This window comes from Ambystoma mexicanum, chromosome 8 (genome assembly GCF_040938575.1).
Source record: "Ambystoma mexicanum isolate Mex_15411 chromosome 8, UKY_AmexF1_1, whole genome shotgun sequence".
NCBI classification, from domain to species: domain Eukaryota; kingdom Metazoa; phylum Chordata; class Amphibia; order Caudata; family Ambystomatidae; genus Ambystoma; species Ambystoma mexicanum.
Window position 1 is genome coordinate 1,688,923,057 of NC_090929.1, and position 21,645 is coordinate 1,688,944,701.

A 21,645-nucleotide genomic window follows, 5' to 3' on the forward strand; every position below is an offset into this window, starting at 1 on the left:
TCACTTGACTCACACATACAGGGCCTGAATGCCACTAGGATGTCATTATTAACTTATCCAGATTGCATACATGTCTAGGTTTCTTGAGTGTTTTTAGAGTATACAACATTCTTACATATTCAAAATACATTTCCATGTGTTCATGCAAGCATGAGAATTTTTTCCTAGGTTATTGCACTGAATAGAACAATGATTACTCCTCATTCGAGACCCCCAGACAATTAATCTTCAGTAGATCACTTTACCAGCCCCCTACCGTGGTGCCTCAGCGCACGAGTAACTGAATGAGGCGAGACTTGTCATGATGCAATATGTATCTAACCATTTGTTATATCAGAGGTCATCACTGTGGCTGCAATGACCACATCATGTTCTAGGCCAGGGGGTCAGCAATCTATGGCTCTCCACCAACCCATGATTCCCCACCATTGACTATGCTGGCTAGGGTTGATGGGGGATGTGGTCCTTAACATCTGAGAACCAAAGGCTGCCGTTCCCGGCTCAAGGGTTATGGATTTAAGTTTTATTTTTTGTATTGTTTAAAGTGTGGACCTAGCTTAAGAGCAGCGGAGCATTGTACTGAGTGTGGGTAGCCTACATTTGGGCTGCCAACTTTTAGCGTAGTAATGTGAGGTCTGTGCATCGGTATGTGCATCCATTGGAATTAGTCCTTGGTCGGGTGTGGGACAGGTGGAAGAAGATTCTTGATACCTACCTGGTAGCAATTGGGGGCGACAAATTTGCTGCAGGAAGGAAAGAAGCGATTCTTCTACACAACCTGGGCACTGAGGGTCGTAGTGTCTATGATGGGTTGCCTCAGTCCCCACTAGAGGGGCATGGTGATATGGATCAATACATTATAGCTGAAAGAAAACTGGAAATCTACTTTGAGGCAAAGAAAACACTACATTTGAAAGGCACAAATTCTTTCAAAGAATTCAGGAACCACAGGAGCCGGTAGAAAACTTTGTGGCAGCGCTAAGATCCTTAAGCACACATGTGAATTCGGAGTGCTGACCGACTCATTGATATGTGATCAAGTAGTGCATTGCACGAGCAGCATGAAAATACAAGAGAGGTTGTTAACCAAAGATGTGACTTTAGAAGTGGCAATTGAGATTGCAAGAGGAATGGAACAGACACACAAATACATGTCCACGATGAAAAGTGAAAAAACAGAGGGTGAAGTAGCAGCTGTGAGAGCATTCAAGAAAATGAATTTGAGCAGGGAAGTCAAATGCTACAAATGTGGCAGCAATCTCCACATCTCTACGAGCACGTTTTGTCCTGCAAAGAACATTTTCTGCTTGAAGTGCAAGAAAAAAGGACATTTGCCAGAGTGTGTAGGGAATCAGGGCAAGTGCAGTGCATAGGGTCTAGTGCAAGAATCTTGGAGCAAGAAGAAAACGCGGATGTTGCTCAGCTGACTCAGACCAAACACGTGCTGGAAGTATCAGAAGTATCCGGCAAGCGGAGTGCTCCGACCGATGTGTTGATGATGAACGGAAGAGTGGTGGCATTAAAAGTGGATAGTTGCTCTCCATGGACGCTGATCTCGAGGAAAGCATATGAAGTCTGTTTGCAAAAGAAAGGTAGAGGATTTGAAGGAGCACGGCATAGAACCATATGCCTATGGAAACGTGAAGATAGACGTGTTAGGCAAGTTCCAAGCAATGATTAAGTATAAGGGCAGAAGTTGTGATTCAGATGTATTTGTCACACAGGAAGGCTCATCTTTGTTAGGCTGGGAGGAACAGCGCATTCTTGGAATCAGGATACAAGCAAGTGCCGAAGATCCAGTTTCTGTAGCTGAGGTTCATGACAAATGGGAGGAGGAGTTCCCGGCAGTTTTTAAAGGAGAATTGGGAATAGTGAGAGACTTTGAACATGAGATTTGCTTAAAAGCAGGAGCAGTTCCCAAGGTGCATAAGGTGAAGCCGATACCTCATAACCTAAGAGAGAGACTAAAGACTGAAATTGAGTCCTTATTGCAGAAAGGAATTATTGAAGAAAGTGAAAGTTCAGAATGGTTATCACCAGTCGTCGTGGCAGCCAAGGCAAATGGTGATATAAGGCTTTGTGTTGATATGAGGGACATCAACAGGAACATTCTTGTGGACAGGCACCCTTTGCCGATAATAAGTGACAAGTTGTCAACTCTCGATAAGGCCAGAGTATTTTCTGTGATTGACCTGTCTCAGGCTTATCACCAGATACCCTTGAAGGAAGAGTGCCAGCATTTGAAGGCGTTCATTACGGTTTTGGAACTTTCAAGTATCGAAGGATGCCATTCGGACTTGCCTCGGCAGCGGATGTATTTCAGAGAGTTATGGACAAAGTGATGGAGGGTGTGAGGAATGTTGTAGTGTTCCAAGATGACATGCTTGTGTTTGCAAACTCTAAGGCTGAACATGATGAAGTTTTGAGGCAAGTGTTGGGAAGGTTGTCGGAAGCCGGAATGACTGTGAGAAGAGACAACTGTAAGATTGCAGTGAGGAAGGTGGAGTATCTCGGACATGAGATTGATGAATTTGGTGTGAGACCAAAAAAATGTTTAGTGGAAGCTGTAGAAAAAGCCCCTGTACCGACGGATAAGGACCAAGTGAGGTCCTTTTTAGGCCTTGCAGAATAATACCATTGTTTTGTGAACGATTTTGCAATAGTGTCGGCCCCAATAAGAATGATACTTAAAAAGGGGTCGAGATTTGAGTGGTCTCCAGAATGTGGGAAGGCATTTGAAGGTATCAAAGAAGCAATTAGTAAAGCACCATCTATTGGGAGGTTTAACCCCATGGATAAAACAGTTCTGATTGTAGATGCTAGCTTGAGGGGGTTGGGAGCCACATTGGTACAATTGGATAAAGAGAATAAGGAGAGAGTTATTGCCTTTGCCTCAAGAGCTTTGAGGGGGGCGGAGTCCAAGTATTCAGTGATCGAGAGAGAGACTTTGGCCATGTTTTGGGCTGTGGTGCATTTTAAATTTATCTTGTGGGGCAGGTGATTTGTAGTTCGCTCTGATCACAAGCCATTGGTACAATTGTTTGAGAGTGGAAGGTGGGATTTGGGTTCGCCAAGGATAAGCAGGTGTGGCTTGGATCTTCAAGGGTATAATTTTGACCTGAGTTATCTGCCTGGGAAGAAGAATGTGGTAGCAGATTGTCTATCGAGGATGCCTTTAAGAGAAACTGAGATAGTGGAGGATGAGACAGTGGAAGAAACGGTGGTAGCTGAGGTGAATGAGGCAGTGGCTCAAGAAAAGTGGTTACAGGGAGAGGATTCTGATGAAGAACTCAATTTGATCAAAGAATGGACTGTGAAGGGATGGCCCCACAAGAATAATTTGGATAAGAGTTTTAACATTTGGTGGGAAGTTAAGGAGGAGTTGAACCTAAGTGATGGCAAATTGAGGAGAGGACGATGTGTGGTACCTCCAGTGGCGATCCGGCAGACTCTTTTGGAGTTGGCTCATGAGGGTCACCCAGGGGAAAGTGCGATGAAGAGAAAACTCAGACAGAATTTCTGGTGGCCGCCTATTGACAAAATGGCAGAAAGGTGGGTGAAGGATTGCATGGAGTGTCAATTGAGTGACAAAACAAAAGTGACAAGGGAAACACTGTTGGATTTTAACACGGTGCCAGAGCAGCCGTGGTCTAAGGTTGCTGTGGACATTATGGGACCCATTATGGGATTAGGAGATGAATTGAAATTTCTGTTTGTGTTGGTGGATTTCCACACGAAATGGGAAGAATGGGAAGCAGTAAGAGAGGTCACGGCTAGAGAGCTCATTGTATTATTAGAGAAATTCCTAAGAGAGGAGGTGCCCACTGAACTTGTGTCGGATAATGGAGTTCAGTTTGTCTCGGCGGCAATGAAAGAATTTCTCAGCAGTTATAGCATTAGACATGTTAGAACTGCATTATATCACCCAAGGGCCAATGGCTTAGTGGAGAGAGTAAACCGTTTTTTGAAGGAAGGCTTGCAATTAGCCATGAGGTTAAGGCAGCCATGGAAGCAGATGTTAGAGATAATGACATGGAATTATCTCACTACCCCGCATTCAGTGACAAAGGTATCACCATTTGTTTCTCTTAAAGGGAGAGAACCAGGAACTAAATTGTGTCCATGGTGGTTGGGAGTAGCAGGAGTAGTTCAAGTGGATAGAAAACAGATAATGAAATGTATCAGGGAGAGCCAGGAGAGAAACAAATTGTGTTTTGATGCCCGTGAGAAAGTGAAAGAGCGTGAGTGGAAAGTAGGAGAAATGATATACGTAAAGAATCCCAGACTGGTAAACAAATGTTTGGACAGCAAGTTCGTGGGTCCAAAAAGGATTTCTGCAGTAAGGAAGAGTGTGGTTATATTAGAAGGAGGAGAGGTATGGTCCAAAGGGAGGATTGCGAAAGCATATGGTGAGGATAGGAGAGTAGAAAAAAATGAGTCAAATAATGACAGCAAAAAGAAAAGAGATGAAGAGTGTGGAAGTGTCCAAGGTGGGAGTGAGAGTGCCCAAGGCAAAGGTGCTCACGACTGTTCTGATAGAAGTGTTCATGAGGAGAGCGAGAATGTTGTTGGTAGAGATGATAATGACAGTTCCGGTAGTTATCAGAGATCCAGGTCAAAACCAGTGTGGATGAAAGACTACGCATCATATTGAAAGAGTGTGGTTCATCTGTGCTTAATTTGGAAATTTGTTAGTGCTGACAAAGGTTACTATATCACCTTTTTAAAAGTCTTAGGAGTCAGAATGAGTTCAAATGTTTTAATGCAACTTTTCTCCATTATAAAATTTAAGTAGTATTGTAAATTTTAGCTTGGTTATGCTAATTGGATATGTTTCTTGTTTTTGTTAAGGAGGGAGGTGTAGAGAGTGTTATGTATGGAACGCTGGGGCACGCAAACGAATCTCCTTGTTTTCTTACGGAGCTTGGTTCGCGTGACCCAGTGAACCGTTGGAGGAGTTGAGGCGTAGATGGGCATGGCGGGCCCCTTTTTGAGAATAAACTTACCTGTTCCTCGATCCATCCTGCTTCCGGCTCTTCTTACACGATCCCTGTCGACCCCCAACCCCAAATGACGTCCCTGCCGTTACTGTGCTGTAGATAAACACAAGTCTGACTCCTCTCACAGGGGTCCATTTCCAAACCCAAGCTCGCTGAGCAGGACAGATTACCCCGCTACATTCGTAAATGGAATCTGGTCAAGAGAGGACAACAGATATTTTGAGCAGGAGTACTTGTCTTTTGTCATCTTCTTTCCAGAATTGTATACTGTGCCTATGTAAACACCAGCCGCATTCTTGGTCTTTGTTATAGAAACCTACCCACTGCATAGGTAAAATCTTTGTAACTTGTAAAGGCGCACTACCCTGGGACAGCTTCCCCCATCTGTAATCTATCTTCTGTAGGACATTTCTGGTAGGAAGCGCAATTCTGCATGAAATAAATGCAAATACACAGACTGTATGGTAAGTAACATGTATGTCCCCCGAAAGAGCCATCGCCACTATCTTGGCCTCAATGTATGTAGGATGCCCCCTGCGAGAAGCTGTCATTTTACTACTGGGTATCAATCAGTAGGTGTCTCATTGTCATTCAACAAGGACTGAAGCACGTGCACGTCCATACCCTGTCCAGGACACATGCAGCTACAGGCATGCACCTGTGGCGGGAGGTTGGTCGGACATAAAAGAGCTTTCAGTCACTCAGCCATTCAGGAGCCTGACATTACTGCCACGCTGCTAGGCTGGCAGATAGAACACAATCAGCTGGAGATGGGCATTCTTCATTCAATCTGCCCCTGCCACTGTTGACTCTACTATTATTTTTTACAGGTCCCAAATATATTCATGACAAACAGTATTTCACTGTGTATGATATATATATATATATATATATATATATATATATATATATATATATGTTCACACAGACCTATTTTAGTGTACCCTCAACTCCTGCAACCAAATAGGACATAAACACGTTCCCTGTTCCAGTGAATAGGTATAAACACGTTCCCCATCCCAGTTAATCGATATAAACACGTTCCCCATCCCAGTTAATCGATATAAACACGTTCCCCATCCCAGTGAATGAGTATAAACACGTTCCCCATCCCAGTGAATGAGTATAAATACGTTCCCCATCCCAGTGAATGGGTATAAACACGTTCACCATCCCAGTGAATGAGTATAAACACGTTTCCCATCCCAGTAAATGGGTATAAACACGTTCCCCATCCCAGTGAATGGGTGAATGGATATAAACACGTTCCCCATCCCAGTGAATGGATATTAACACATTCCCCATCCCAGTGAATGGAAATAAACACATTCCCTATCCCAGTGAATGGGTATAAACACGTTCCCCAATCCAGTGAATGGATATAAACACGTTCCCCATCCCAGTGAATGGATATAAACATGTTCCCTATCCCAGTGAATGGGTATAAACATGTTCCCCATTCCAGTGAATGGTTATAAACACGTTCCCCATCCCAGTGAATGGTTATAAACACGTTCCCCATTCCAGTGAATGGAAATAAACACGTTCCCCATCCCAGTGAATGGATCTAAACATGTTCCCTATCCCAGTGAATGGGTATAAACATGTTCCCCATTCCAGTGAATGGTTATAAACACGTTCCCCATTCCAGTGAATGGAAATAAACACGTTCCCCATTCCAGTGAATGGATATAAACACGTTCCCCATTGCAGTGAATGCATATAAACACGTTCCCCATTCCAGTGAATGGGTATAAACACGTTCTCCATCCCAGTGAATGGATATAAACACATTCCCCATCCCAGTGAATGTGTATAAACCCATTCCCCATTCCAGTGAATGGGTATAAACACGTTCCCCATCCCAGTAAATGGGTATAAACACATTGCCCATCCCAGTGAATGAGTATAAACACGTTCCCCATCCCAGTGAATGGGTATAAACATGTTCCCCATCCCAGTGAATGGATATAAACACGTTCCCAATCCCAGTGAATGGGTATAAACACGAATGTGTATAAACCTGTTCCCCATCCCAGTGAATGGGTATAAACATGTTCCCCATCCCAGTGAATGGATATAAACACGTTCCCCATCCCAGTGAATGGTTATAAACACGTTCCCCATTCCAGTGAATGGAAATAAACACGTTCCCCATCCCAGTGAATGGATATAAACATGTTCCCTATCCCAGTGAATGGGTATAAACATGTTCCCCATTCCAGTGAATGGTTATAAACACGTTCCCCATCCCAGTGAATGGTTATAAACACGTTCCCCATTCCAGTGAATGGAAATAAACACGTTCCCCATTCCAGTGAATGGATATAAACACGTTCCCCATCCCAGTGAATGGGTATAAACATGTTCCCCATCGCAGTGAATGGATATAAACACGTTGCCTATTCCAGTGAATGCATATAAACACGTTCCCCATTCCAGTGAATGGGTATAAACACGTTCTCCATCCCAGTGAATGGATATAAACACATTCCCCATCCCAGTGAATGTGTATAAACCCATTCCCCATTCCAGTGAATGGGTATAAACACGTTCCCCATCCCAGTGAATGTGTATAAACCTGTTCCCCATTCCAGTGAATGGGTATAAACACGTTCCCAATCCCAGTGAATGGGTATAAACACGAATGTGTATAAACCTGTTCCCCATCCCAGTGAATGGGTATAAACATGTTCCCCATCCCAGTGAATGGGTATAAACATGTTCCCCATCCCAGTAAATGGGTATAAACACATTCCCCATCCCAGTGAATGAGTATAAACACATTCTCCATCCCAGTGAATGAGTATAAACATGTTCCCCATCCCAGTGAATGGGTATAAACACATTCCCCATCCCAGTGAATGAGTATAAACACGTTCCCCATCCCAGTGAATGGGTATAAACACGTTCCCCATCCCAGTAAATGGGTATAAAAATGTTCCCCATCCCAGTGAATGGGTATAAACACGTTCCCCATCCCAGTAAATGGGTATAAACACGTTCCCCATCCCAGTGAATTGGTATAAGCACGCAGTGAATGGATATAAACACATTCCCCATCCCAGTGAATGGGTGAATGGATATAAACACGTTCCCCATCCCAGTGAATGGGTATAAACACGTTCCCCAATCCAGTGAATGGATATTAACACATTCCCCATCCCAGTGAATGGAAATAAACACATTCCCTATCCCAGTGAATGGGTATAAACACGTTCCCCAATCCAGTGAATGGATATAAACACGTTCCCCATCCCAGTGAATGGATATAAACATGTTCCCTATCCCAGTGAATGGGTATAAACATGTTCCCCATTCCAGTGAATGGTTATAAACACGTTCCCCATCCCAGTGAATGGTTATAAACACGTTCCCCATTCCAGTGAATGGAAATAAACACGTTCCCCATTCCAGTGAATGGATATAAACACGTTCCCCATCCCAGTGAATGGGTATAAACATGTTCCCCATCGCAGTGAATGGATATAAACACGTTGCCTATTCCAGTGAATGCATATAAACACGTTCCCCATTCCAGTGAATGGGTATAAACACGTTCTCCATCCCAGTGAATGGATATAAACACATTCCCCATCCCAGTGAATGAGTATAAACACGTTCCCCATCCCAGTGAATGGATATAAACACGTTCCCCATCCCAGTGAATGGGTATAAGCACGTTCCCCGTCCCAGTGAATGGATATAAACACGTTCCCCATTCCAGTGAATGGATATAAACACGTTCCCCATCCCAGTGAATGGGTGAATGGATATAAACACGTTCCCCATCCCAGTGAATGGGTATAAACACATTCCCCATCCCAGTGAATGGATATAAACACATTCCCCATCCCAGTGAATGTGTATAAACCCATTCCCCATTCCAGTGAATGGGTATAAACACGTTCCCCATCCCAGTGAATGGGTATAAACATGTTCCCCATCCCAGTGAATGTGTATAAACCTGTTCCCCATTCCAGTGAATGGGTATAAACACGTTCCCAATCCCAGTGAATGTGTATAAACCCATTCCCCATTCCAGTGAATGGGTATAAACACGTTCCCCATCCCAGTGAATTGATATAAACACGTTCCCCATCCCAGTGAATGTGTATAAACCTGTTCCCCATTCCAGTGAATGGGTATAAACACGTTCCCAATCCCAGTGAATGGGTATAAACACGGATGTGTATAAACCTGTTCCCCATTCCAGTGAATGGGCATAAACACGTTCCCCATCCCAGTGAATGGGTATAAACACGTTCCCCATTCCAGTGAATGGGTATAAACACGTTCCCCATTTCATTGCCTTTCTAACCCAAAAGTTGCTGAACGTGATGGTTTGCTCTTTTTGGAACTTGCCTCTTGTCAAGAGAGGAAAGCAGATCATTGAGCTGAGATAGATTTATTCCATCATCTTCCTTAATGGGGGACTCAAGGATCTGACACATGGCACCAAAGGTAAAGCAAAGGAAGGAGCTGCTACTTTAGTGATGAAAGAACAACACAAGACATTGGGCCTCATTCTGAGGTAGGTGGTAAGGGATTACTGGCACCGGTAAGGACACCTGTGCCGGCAATCCCTTACCACCCTATTCCGAGTTCCCTTAGCGGGTCCCTTCCTTAACACCTGGTTTTACCAGGCGTTATGGAAGGGACCCGTTAAGGGACTTCAGAGCTAATAACGGTACCGCAAATTGCAGGACAGTTATTAGCTCATCCCCATTCCCATTGAGCCCTATGGGGGCTCGAATGGGAATAGGGAATGGTTCCCGGAATGGGGACTTACCGGGTCCTCCAAGGTTGGAATGACCCGGTAAGTCTCTATTTCGGGAACCCGGACCCGGAATGCGGTAAGGTGGTAGCCATGGTGCTAATAGCACCATGGCTACCACCTACCTCGTAATGAGGCCCATTGGACATTCCACACAGAAGCAGTGTCCCCATCTCTTACCGTATGGTGTACAACACCGGCTGCACTTACTTGTCTTAGTGCTTCATTATCCTCTCCTGGGAATGTGCCCCCCCACCTCCGGTATGGTAGTAGATGGCAGGCTGCATGGGGGAAATCCCAACACTTAGAATCTTTTCTGGATTTCCTTACAGACTAATGAGCCCTGAATGGCTCCTTCAGGTCGGTGCTCACCTCTAAGCTAATGATTTCAGTTATTGTTGAATACCAGACACGTGGAGAATACTGCAGGTGAAGTAAGTCAAGAGCTGCAGTGCACAACGAATACATGTGTGATCCTCGTCAAAATGGGAACTGTCTTGAGTACTGCCATTAGTGCTTGGTGCCTTACTCACAGCCTTTCCATCTCTGGGTAGACAGAAATCATCCATTTGAAAAGGTGTGGGCACCTTGCAAGAGATCAGTGGGGGTACTGGGCAGGGGCACTGAGTACGTGGGGTCTTCCGGGCCTGGAGACCCCCTGGGAAAAGGAATATGTGCTCAATGTTCATTAACCGACAATGGAACTTCCCTAAAATCGGCCCACTGACACCCCCCGGGAAATTCAAAAGTTGACTCCCTTGGTACTGGGCTCTCTTGTGGAAACTAAGACACGATTCAGTGTCATTGGGTGGCCCAAGTCAGTATTACATGAACAGGACTATAGAGGGGGACACAACTTTGAGGGTCCTCCCCGGGCAAGTGGAGCCCTCTAGCTTCAGATAAATGAATTGCATGAACCCGAAGCACCACGTTCAGCAGCTCACTGCTGTATGCGGCACATAGACTATAACTGCCCCAGACCTTCTCGGTTACCAGCCCAGGGGGTAATTGTTTCCAAAACGATTATGGATCATGCTGTCTTATATAATGCAAATAAAAGAAATACAATGGAAGTCCAGTGATTCCAAAATGCATTGCCTTCTGGGGCAGCCCGCCAATGCTGCACAGACAGACCCTCTCGGCTACCAACAGAGACCCCATAATAATAAATGGGTGCAATTGCCAGAATGCATCCCCATGCACCTAGCACCATCCTGGCTGTTCACAAACACAACAGCAACCTGGGCTTTCTTCCCTCTGATAACTGCAAGTGGATTGTGTACCCTTACATAATTCCAATGAAAGACATTTTCAGTTACCGAAAACAATAAGTACATTCCCCAAGGACCGCGTGCCCAGACAAAGGATTTCCTTTAGTGGTAAAGGGTGCATCGCTGTTCAGCAACATTGCCAGGGTTGATGCCACGTGCCGTATGCATAAATATACCAACCATAGAAATATAATGTATTGAATTATATTTCACCAGTTGCTCCAACAACACCGACACCAGCAACAAGAACAACAGCAAAAAAGAAAACACAAAGAACAAAAAGAACAAGAAAAACCACAACATCAACAACAACAACAGGTGCAGAACAGCCAGGTAACTAAAGCCAATCGCTAGGAAATGTACTTGTGACATGAAAGGTATTCGGTTCAATGTTACTTTAGAAAGCTCCCTAGCCCTTGCCGATTTCCTCGACCCACAACTTTGATTTTAAGTTTATTTCTGGAATTGTGTCGTGCAACTTCTTCCATTCATCCCATTTATCAATCAGGTTATTCTTTTATTGAGCATGCTTTACCAAAAACTTCTAAGAACAAGCAATATTATAAAGCTGCTTGCAGATTCAGCTTACCTCACACAGGATACAAAGGACGTATTCTAGATTGGATGGCAGATACCAACTGCATCGCTGACATCCTTTCTAACACCCCTACACCTTGGTCTGACCACAACACTATAATTTTCACTGCTATTATCACCACTAGAACTGCCAAACACTCCATAACAATACCGACGGTAACAACCAAAACTATGAAAAACATTAAACGAGACGACATGCTACCTCTCCTAATACCCATACTGGACCTGCCGCATTCTGACCTCGACCCCCCGATATTGGTCAGCAACTACAATAAAATGATGCTTGCTGCTATTGAAAAAGTAGCCCCTCTGAAAAATAGAAAAGCCAAACCTACTGCACATATTAACTCTTGGTTCACCCCTGAACTCCATACCATGTCTACAACCAAAAGATCTGCAGAAAACATCTATCTTAAGTCTTCAACACCTACGAACAAAGCCCACTTCCAAACACTAGCAAATAATTATAATAAAGAAATCATTAAAGCTAAAATCGAAGATTCTCAAATGCTCAATCCAATACCAGAGAATTATTTACAATTCTCTGTGAATGAGAATCACCAGAACCTACCCCAGACCACACCATTAAAAATGAACAATGGTGCTCTAACATCCAAAACGCCTTAGCTGACGAAGTCTCTGTACTACAACAAAAAATAGCCCAAAACAAATCCAAACTCCATCTCAATCTACCTCTCTCAATGATACGTCCCTCAATGGAACTCCCCAAGGTTAATACATTTGCCTTTTTTCAGACACTATCAATATTATCAAAGGCCTAAAACCCTCTATATGTAAGGGCGACACCTGCCCTGCAACCTTGGTAAAAGAGTGAGCAGCTGAACTTGCACCTTCCATCACCAGCCTTATCAATAGCTCTTTTGCTACGAACTCTGTCCCGGAAGATTTAAAATCATCCTGGGATCTACCATTATGGAAAAAAACATACATTTCACCCTATCATCCCCACTAATTTCCACCCTATCACCACAGTACAGTTCTTTTTTAAAATCCTGGACCGTGCAGCCTATCTGCAGATCCAAGCATTTCTGGAATGTAGCAATCTCTTGGGCCTAAGACAATCAGGTTTCAGACCAGGCCATGGAACAGAAACAGCCCTATTAGATTTGAAAAAACAAATGGACCAATATATAGACAAAGGCAACTTGTGCATCCTCCTGCTGCTAGACCTTTCGGCAGATTTTGATTTGGTTAATCATGATATCCTGTGCAAACATCTTGAAACTGCTGCCCACTTTTCTCCCGAAGCCATTAAATGGATCAATTCCTTTCTCTCTAACCAGACCATGAGGGTCTTCTCAGATACATCAGCAGCCCCTAATGTCTCTGTAGCCTGTTGTGTTCCACAAGGATCCTGTGTGTCGCCGACATTATACAATGCCTTCACTAACCTATTATTCAATAAGCTTGACAAAATGGGTATCACGTATACAAATTATGCAGATGATACACAAATCCTTATCCCATTTACTGGATGTTATGACACAGATTCTAAAAATGTAATCAAAATCTACCTTGCAATCCAGGCTTGGATGGCCCTCAATGAATTGTGTGTCTCAACAATGACAAGACCGAGCTGATTCTAATCGGCAACTAAACTAAATAATCTCCCACAAGAGTATAAAGCATTCAACATCGATGGCAACAACATCATGGTCACCAACTAAATAAAAACTCTTGGGGTCTACATTGACTCTTCCTTCAACTTAAATAGACAGGTCAACTCCATAGTTTCCTCTGCCGCCTACACAACTAAACTGATTAGGGCCAGCAGACGATACCTTTCTCCGCACAACTCCATCACTTTGGCCAGAGCCCTGATACTCTCCAGGATCGATTATTGCAATTCACTATTTGCGGGAACGAGCACTAGAAATATAAAAAAAATTACAAATTGTACAAAACAACTCTATCAGAGCAGCGCTGAATATCCCCTTCAACAACCACATCTCGTCTACTAGGAGGAACATCCATTGGCTCCCAGTCCCGACAGAATCAAATTTAGAATTCTCATGCTCACACACAAATGTATCTCCAACAACGCGCCTGCCTATCTGAGTAACTTGATCTGCAAAACTCAACCCAATCGACCCACACGGTCTTACTACGCTAACCTGCTCACCCTACCTGGATACGGAAGACAGAAAGCGGGCGGCTTAAGCTTTCCGGTGATTGCACCTAAAATGTGGAATGCACTCCCACGCAACTTACAAATAACACATCTTATTGGTCTTTCAGAAAAAACGAAAACCCTTACTATTTAGGTCAGACCTCCCAGCGCAGTCACCTTCTCATGTAGTCCTTAGCACCAATACTGACAACCCCACTACCACTATGACAAACACTAAGCATACTTAACAATGCAACAGTAGTTATCTTCTGAATGTATGTTTTTAGATGTGCAACTGATGACTTCACTACCATGTACATTTATTTTTTCTTTTGGAAGTTCAATAACTTGTAACCAACTTCTTAAGTGCTAGCGCCTAGTTGCCTCTCGGCTTTGCGCACTTTACAAATGTACAAATAAATAAATAAATAAAAATGATCAACCTCATCAAAAAACATGGCCTCACCTGCTACAACTACGCAGACGAAACCCACATCATCTATAAAATCGACGTCACTGAAGAGGAAAACCCAACACTAACCGATTGAATGAAATCAACCAATGGATGTGCACCAACAGCCTTAAACTCAATCCGGACAAAACTGAAAACATGATTACACCCAACAGCCTGGTGAACAACCAGAACACTCCATTGCCCACCGAGCTGGAATACTCGCCAGAACCATCAAAAGTGGTAAAGAATCAGGGAATATTAATGGACAACGAGCTGATGCTAGAACCACAAGTCAACGTGATAGTTAAGAAATGCTTCTTCCACCTGTACACGATCAAGAAAATACTTCCCTTCTTCTCCTTCACACACAACACTCGCCATAATCTCTCTGGTCATGTCAAGAATAAACTACGCCAACTGCATCTACCTCGGAATGCCAGAACATCTGTTGAGGAAGCTACAACGAATACAGAATGCATCTGCAAGACTACTCCTTAAACTCTCTCATCACACCAGCTCTGCAAAGGCTGTAGTGGTTACCAATTAAAAAACAAATCTCCTTCAAATCACTCTGGATAACACACATAGCGAACCATGCCCAAGGAGCGAATTCATACAAGAGAAAATCACCATCTAGAAACCAGCACGAACATAAAGATACAGCAACGACATCTGCCTCGAACCGAAACAAGACTCAAAACAAAAATGTGGAGATCAGCATTGTCCTGCATAGCAGTGAAACTCTGGAACTCGCTTCTAAAGGAAATGCAAACAACATAGGATCACCTCAATTTCAGGAAGCTGCTAAAAACATGGCTGTTTAACACTCCATGCTGAAGAAAATGTCTGAGCGACAAAATCCATCCACCGCAAAACAAGAGTAATGCACAAAAATGGACCACACAAAAACCAACTGCGAACCCAACAGGAACAAGACTAAGCGAAAGGGCTAAACTAATTGCAAAACTCAAGCTACCCAACCAACCCTACTAATAACTCCTTACCTCTCTAAGACACAGCCTACCCACCACCCATTACATTACCAACTTGGCATTAAACCCAACACTAGACAAAGAAACTACAGACACTCTACCATCCCTCCACAATACCCGACACACACCGGAAATTCCCACATGCAATCGCCCATAAACAACAAACAAAGGCCCATCTGCCAAAAAGTAAGGTGGTGGAAGGGGTGAGCACATCCATTGGTATTGGCGAGGACCTCGCCACTTCTGTGCTCTGAAAGTGCCATTGGGCTATGGCTAGCCGCATGCTGAACCTTCAGTGGGTAGCCAATGTGTTGAGCTTGCATGTTTTTGAGGGTGGTCAATGTATAGAATTTGGATATGTTGGAGGGTGAGCAATATATTGGATTTTGGATGTGTTTGAGGGTGGACAATGTACTGAATTTGGATATAATTTCAAGGATCGCCAATGTATTGAATTTGGATTGGCTTCAACTTACCCAATGTACTGAATTTAGATGTGTTCAAGGATGGCCAAGGTATTGAATTTGGATGTGTTTGAGTTTAGCCAATGTATTGAAACCAGAAGAATGGGATGCAACTGTCCACAAACCCACTAACAACTCTCAAATATTCTGCCTACTCACCCTAAAAACGAGAACAATATACAACATATCTCTACTGCAACAAAACATGAGACAATCACAAACTACAATGAACTATGCACACCACATAACGCAAACAAGAAACTAAGCCAACCACACAAACTACACGCACACCCACATATCCAGCACACCATAACAACCACCAAATATCATAAACCAGCACAAAGTGACCGTTTTTTCCGAAGTGAAGCTACCAACAGCATATCAAATCTCTCGTGCTTTTCCCTCTCAATCCCACTAACAAACCCCTCCCACCCCTCCTTCAATTTCAGATCGGCCCGGCCATCAAGAGACCACGTAAGTGGCAGCAGTGCAAGGAACAAGACCAAATAACATAACATGAGTGTCACCACCATGGCAGTTGCAAACACTCTTTATTTCTGCGTCCCTGTTTCAGCTACTGAGCTGATGCCCCCACTCTGTCCCTGGGGCACCTTTGAGAATTGTTATCTTCCCGAAGGAAAATAAGAAGAACTTCATCTGGTGGTCAATTGAATAGACTTTGGGGCTGATTCATGGAATTTGTGCACCGAAAAATGGGGATTTGTGCGCCATTCTGCCCAGTTTAACATATGGGGATTTGCGGGCAGAATGGTGCACAAATCCCTGTTTTTCGGCGCACAAATTCCATGAATCAGCCCCTTTGTGTCTGGTTGGTAATTGTTCTTATATCCGATCAATTAGTCTCGATAAAAAAGATGCTTCCAGATGCATGATCTTATCAAAAGTCTTCTCTATACATGTAAATGCAAAAATCTCTAATTTGCCTCTTTCTGTTTACACAGTCCTGCAAACTATAGTAACAACAGTGGGGACAACTAGTTTGCCAGGTATTGTACACTTCTCATTATAACAATCTATATTTTTTGTTGTCTTCTGGACCTTTTTTAATAACTACCCACCATAATATATCCTTGGCATTTTAGTAATCCATCCTTTGCTTGTACCAAGTGGAAATTGAATAATAGTAACATTGTTTGAGCAAGAGCAGCAACTAAGTTAACATTTCGGCAGAACAAACCTAAATTTGTGGAAATAATACAAGTGTATTTGGAAATCAAAGGATTTCCTTTTGTAACTTTTGCAGAATTGCTCAGCACGCCGTGCTTCAGCCCAGCCGGCTGGCGACGGCAATCGGATATGAAGCCATGCTTGGAAAGGCAACGCTAGGGAGCAGTTGGGGAGGTGGCAGAGGGGGCCGACGAACTAGGGTTCAGGGCTGTGCAGTGGAAATGAGGGTGCAGTGTTGACCCTCTACCGCGAAAATGGCCAGAGAATTGAGGGGTGGAAAGAAAGCTAATTTACAAAGGCAGCCTTTACCAGGTGACCTTCTGCAATGTGAAATTGATTAAGACCTAGATCCCATTTTGTGAGTAAACAACTTAAGTGACAAAAAGAATGAAAAAGGCATTGATCGGCAAAAAAGATTGGTAGCAACCGCCGAAATCCAGAAATTCTGAGTATAAAATGGAAAACACTGGAGCAACTGGATTCATCAAAGTCCCAAACCAACCGCAGGAGCCGTTTAGGGATTAAACCAGTACACTCAGCATACAGAGGAGTACATCTGAGTGTGCACAATTGGAAGTCATATTTTATTTATTTATTTGTATATGGTTCAAAGAACCTTTACAAACAATATAATATGCAATACATGATATACTTCCAATTTGACAATCAACCTCTTTCAATGTGTACACAATTGGCATACAATTCAATTCATCATGATATTAACATAGTATAACTTATAAAATAATTTATAAAATACAGTTTACAATATACTATATTTTAAACACTTTTGAAGCCAGGGAAGCCTTTACATTCTTGCCTTAAATGGTTTACAAGTTATCTTTGCTTTGACTTAAAAACATCCAAACAAGTCTTAACTGAAGGACCAGGTAGAAGTTATTACTAGCCAATATTTGGGATCAATAATCCAAGTTAGATCCTATTAGGGACTATTAGATCACGTGATTATTACAAAGGTGGCATAAGTCTCCATTTTGTTCTTCACAGACCTGCAACCCACAGCTAACCCTACCGGGACTGCTCTTGTGTCAGGTATGGAGTATTTCTTTTTTTTTAATATTACATTGACAATGATCTACTTTGTGCTATTTGGGAGGTTTGTTTTAAAATGTTCTTAGGATGTGGTTGTTGGGAAGGGCTCTTCGCCTCTTCCCTGTTTAGACAGTGGTACCTTCTTACACGTGTTTTGTGGCTCTCCAGTTCACTTAATAGTGCACAGAAAAGGGCATAGCATGCCCACGGACATTACACTGCTGCCCACAGTGCAAAAACCAAAAGAGTGAATATTTGTTTTGTTATGTTAGGAAAACTTGTAAAGAGCACGGTCACCCGAAAGTATCATGGCACTGACAGCGAGGAAGGACAAACCAGCCAGTCCCGTCTAGAACAGGTAGGTCTTCAGGGCCTTTCTGAACATGAGATGGTTAGACACATTTTTTAATGGGCGCGGCAAGTCGCTCCACAATTGGGCCGCAGCCACAGAAAAGACCCGTCCTCCAATGCGAGAGCGACAGAAAGACAGCAGGCAGAGCAGGCCACCCGAAGCAGAGCAGGTCAGCCGAAGCAGAGCAGGCCAGCTGAAGCAGTGTTAGAGTTGAACTATCCTTTTCATGGGATCCCGTCTCAAGTTGGATCCCATCAGAGGCCATTACTTCTGAACTGATCATTACAAATATACCCCGACTTTCCTCTTCTTTTTTCACAGCCTCGCTGAACACGCCAACCCCATCTGAGACGGCTCCTGTGCCTGGTAGGTAGTGTTTCTTTGCTTTCCTCTCTTTCCTTTTAAATAGTAACTCACTTTTTTTGAATCACTGGTTTCCTTCATTCTTTTTTCAGAGCAGGATGTTAGATGTCACTTTGTTGGGAAGGTGCACCCACTGCGCCAGATACTTTTCCATTCAACTTTCGGGGATCTGCGCACACTGGGCCTCATTACAAATTCGGCTCTGGTGTAAAAAAGGGGCGGTCATTCTGTTACTCGCACTTCTTTTGAGCAGTAATGGAAATTCCCCCACTTTTACTGCAATGCTAAATCATGAGTTTGGTGTTGAAGTGTTGGATGTACCTCCAGCAAAAAGTTGGCTGTGAATCCCCACTTTACCACCAGAAATGGGCAGACTTATTGCTGCAGAATTCCTGCTTGTGGTAAATCTGCCAAAATCCCCATGAAATCCTACAGGCTCCAGAAATGGAGAATTACACCCCGCTACCATCACGTGTAATCCTTCGGTCAACCCATTGGACTGAGTGGTTGTAAAACTAATCCATTTTTGTGGTCCTTCTGAGTATTTACCTCTGAATTACCGCCAAACTTGTGATTAGGCCCATTGTCTTCACTTTCCTGTTCCTTGGACTCTTACTTTGAAAGACTGAGGACTACTGGAGGAAATTAACAAGTAGTCGCTTTTAGGCAAGTGAATGGTTAGCATTAACGTGTGGTGTTTGGGAAAGGATTTTGAACTTGTGTGCTTCAAAAAGCTCTTAATTCTCCATCACACTCATGCGTGCTTCGCAGGTGATTGCGTCAAGTATTAGAATGATTCTTCTGTCACTTCCGTGGCCTCTCTCTCTATTTACGCATTTGAAGAACTGTGCCATTCCAGTCACCCAAACATAAGCCACACCCTTTAAGTCCTCACAATTTCAATTGGGTCAGGGACCAGACAGGCATGACTAACAGCACTAAAAAGCACCAGGACCTAATGCAGACACTGCCAGATGTCAGTCAATAGGGGCTACCTCTCTAATGCCAGTTCTGTGGGTAGCAAGGACCCCCCTAAACCTTCTCCTTTGCCAGCACTGTCATTTGAATAACACATTCAAGTCCCCCAATCCATCACAGTTGTGGTTATGTGACTAAGGTGTCTAAGGGTGCTTTCAGGAGCAGGGCTAAAATGGTGGTTTGTAAGGATAATACTTTGCCTGGTGTTAGTAAGGAAGGGCAAGCTGCAGTGCCACCAGTCCACTCTGTCCAACAGTACTTCTCAATCACCAGCCATGACTCCGGTACAAGTGTGTTGTATGTATGTTTATATGTTAGTCCTACTCCTAGACAAACTCCTGAAAAACTGAAGATTAATTCCTACTGCAAGAATGGGACAGACTTTTGGTGTCCGCAGCTGGCTTCTGCATCGCTAGTGATGATTTGCGGTTGAATCAGGAGCCATCAATCATGTGACAAAGAACGGATTTAATCAGCCGGTTCGCCTAACCAATCAGATCCCTCTTTGGTGGTTTGTCAAGTTTGTTCAGACAATCAGAGCCCACAAATCTCCTAAAGGAAGTTTGTCCCCTCATTTAAGTCTCCACTCACTTCATGTTCCTTTGTGGATTTTCTTAGGTGTTGGGGGAAGCTGTTGCAGAGGGCAAGCTCACACCTGGAGGGCATTTCGAGGGATGTTAGATCTTTTGACCAGTGTTTTGAGGAATTTGGAGCAGTTGTATCTCTTTGTTGTTGATCTTTTGTATAGTTTATTGGTGTTTGATGGGTGTTTGTAGCCAATATATGTACCCCTTTGTTTTATTGTTTGTTCACTCTGTGATGTGTTGTTAGTTTTCCCATAAAAAAAAGAAAAAATGCTCCCTTTTCTTCTTGTTGCTTTTCCCCATTTGTGTTCCTTTATAAAAGAAATTTAAAAATAAAAAATACATTTCTTACACTTATTCCAATCCCCTAAAAAACAAAAAAACACACTTTGCCAGCTTCCTCCTGTGTGTTTGTCATGTACTGTTATGTACGGTATTGGGGCAATACTGTCTGAGGATAGTATTTGTTGACGTAGCGATTGCCCCAGGCCACCCTGCAATCCACACACGCACCTGCAGTAATAAATCACTGACACGTCTGCTTCATTCGGGGTCCCGGCGGCGAACAAAGCCTTCCGGTGCCTCTTTTTTAAACTTGCATGTGCGAGCCGGAACGAGGCTCGCACTTGCGCATAAACACTTAATACGCACCGTAACATTCCTCCTTTTGTTTAAACAAAATTTGAACATTAATATAAAGAACAAAGTGCAACAACTCAACAAGAGTCAACTTAGGTTACCACCACAGCTGTTCACTCATCGGTGTCCATTATGTAGTCCTGGAAACGGGCTGGACGCCACCTCGCTTCTCGGCTCGGGTACCTCCAGCTGTCCTCATGGGCCGGACGTGGCAAGTCTATTGGTAGATGATCCCCTCCACCGCCACGCTCCTCATTTGTCGGAGGGACCCCTGCTTTCTCAGGCTCTTGGACCCCTAGGTTTCTTTCTGGTGGATTGCCTTGCATTTTTTTTAAATAGGACACATTACGGGTCACATTTCCACGTCTATCTGCTGCAGTTATCATTGATCCCTTCACATGTGTCACCCCCATGGGTTGAGGTTCGTACGTGAGAGACATATTTCCCTCAGGATGTCTGTTTCGTATCAGTACCGTGTCGCCTACCTCGATGACCTTTCCTTGTAGATTTCTTCGGCTGCTTTCTTTCTCGCTCCTTGTCTGCCGCTCCTCTTGGACGCGATCCTTGTCAATCATGCCAGGCTCTCTTCCCTCCACCTCAGGTATCAGAACTCTGGAGCAACGTTTAAACAGTACTTCTGCGGGTGCTAATCCAGTGGACCAGTGCGTGGTCGCCCTATATTCCCTCAGGAACTCAAACAAGTTCTGTCGTAACTCTCCTCCTCCATTCAGTGAGATTCGGAACATTTTGTTTAATGTATGCATAAAACTTTCTGCTTCCCCATTGGCCCTCGGCCAGAGAGGTG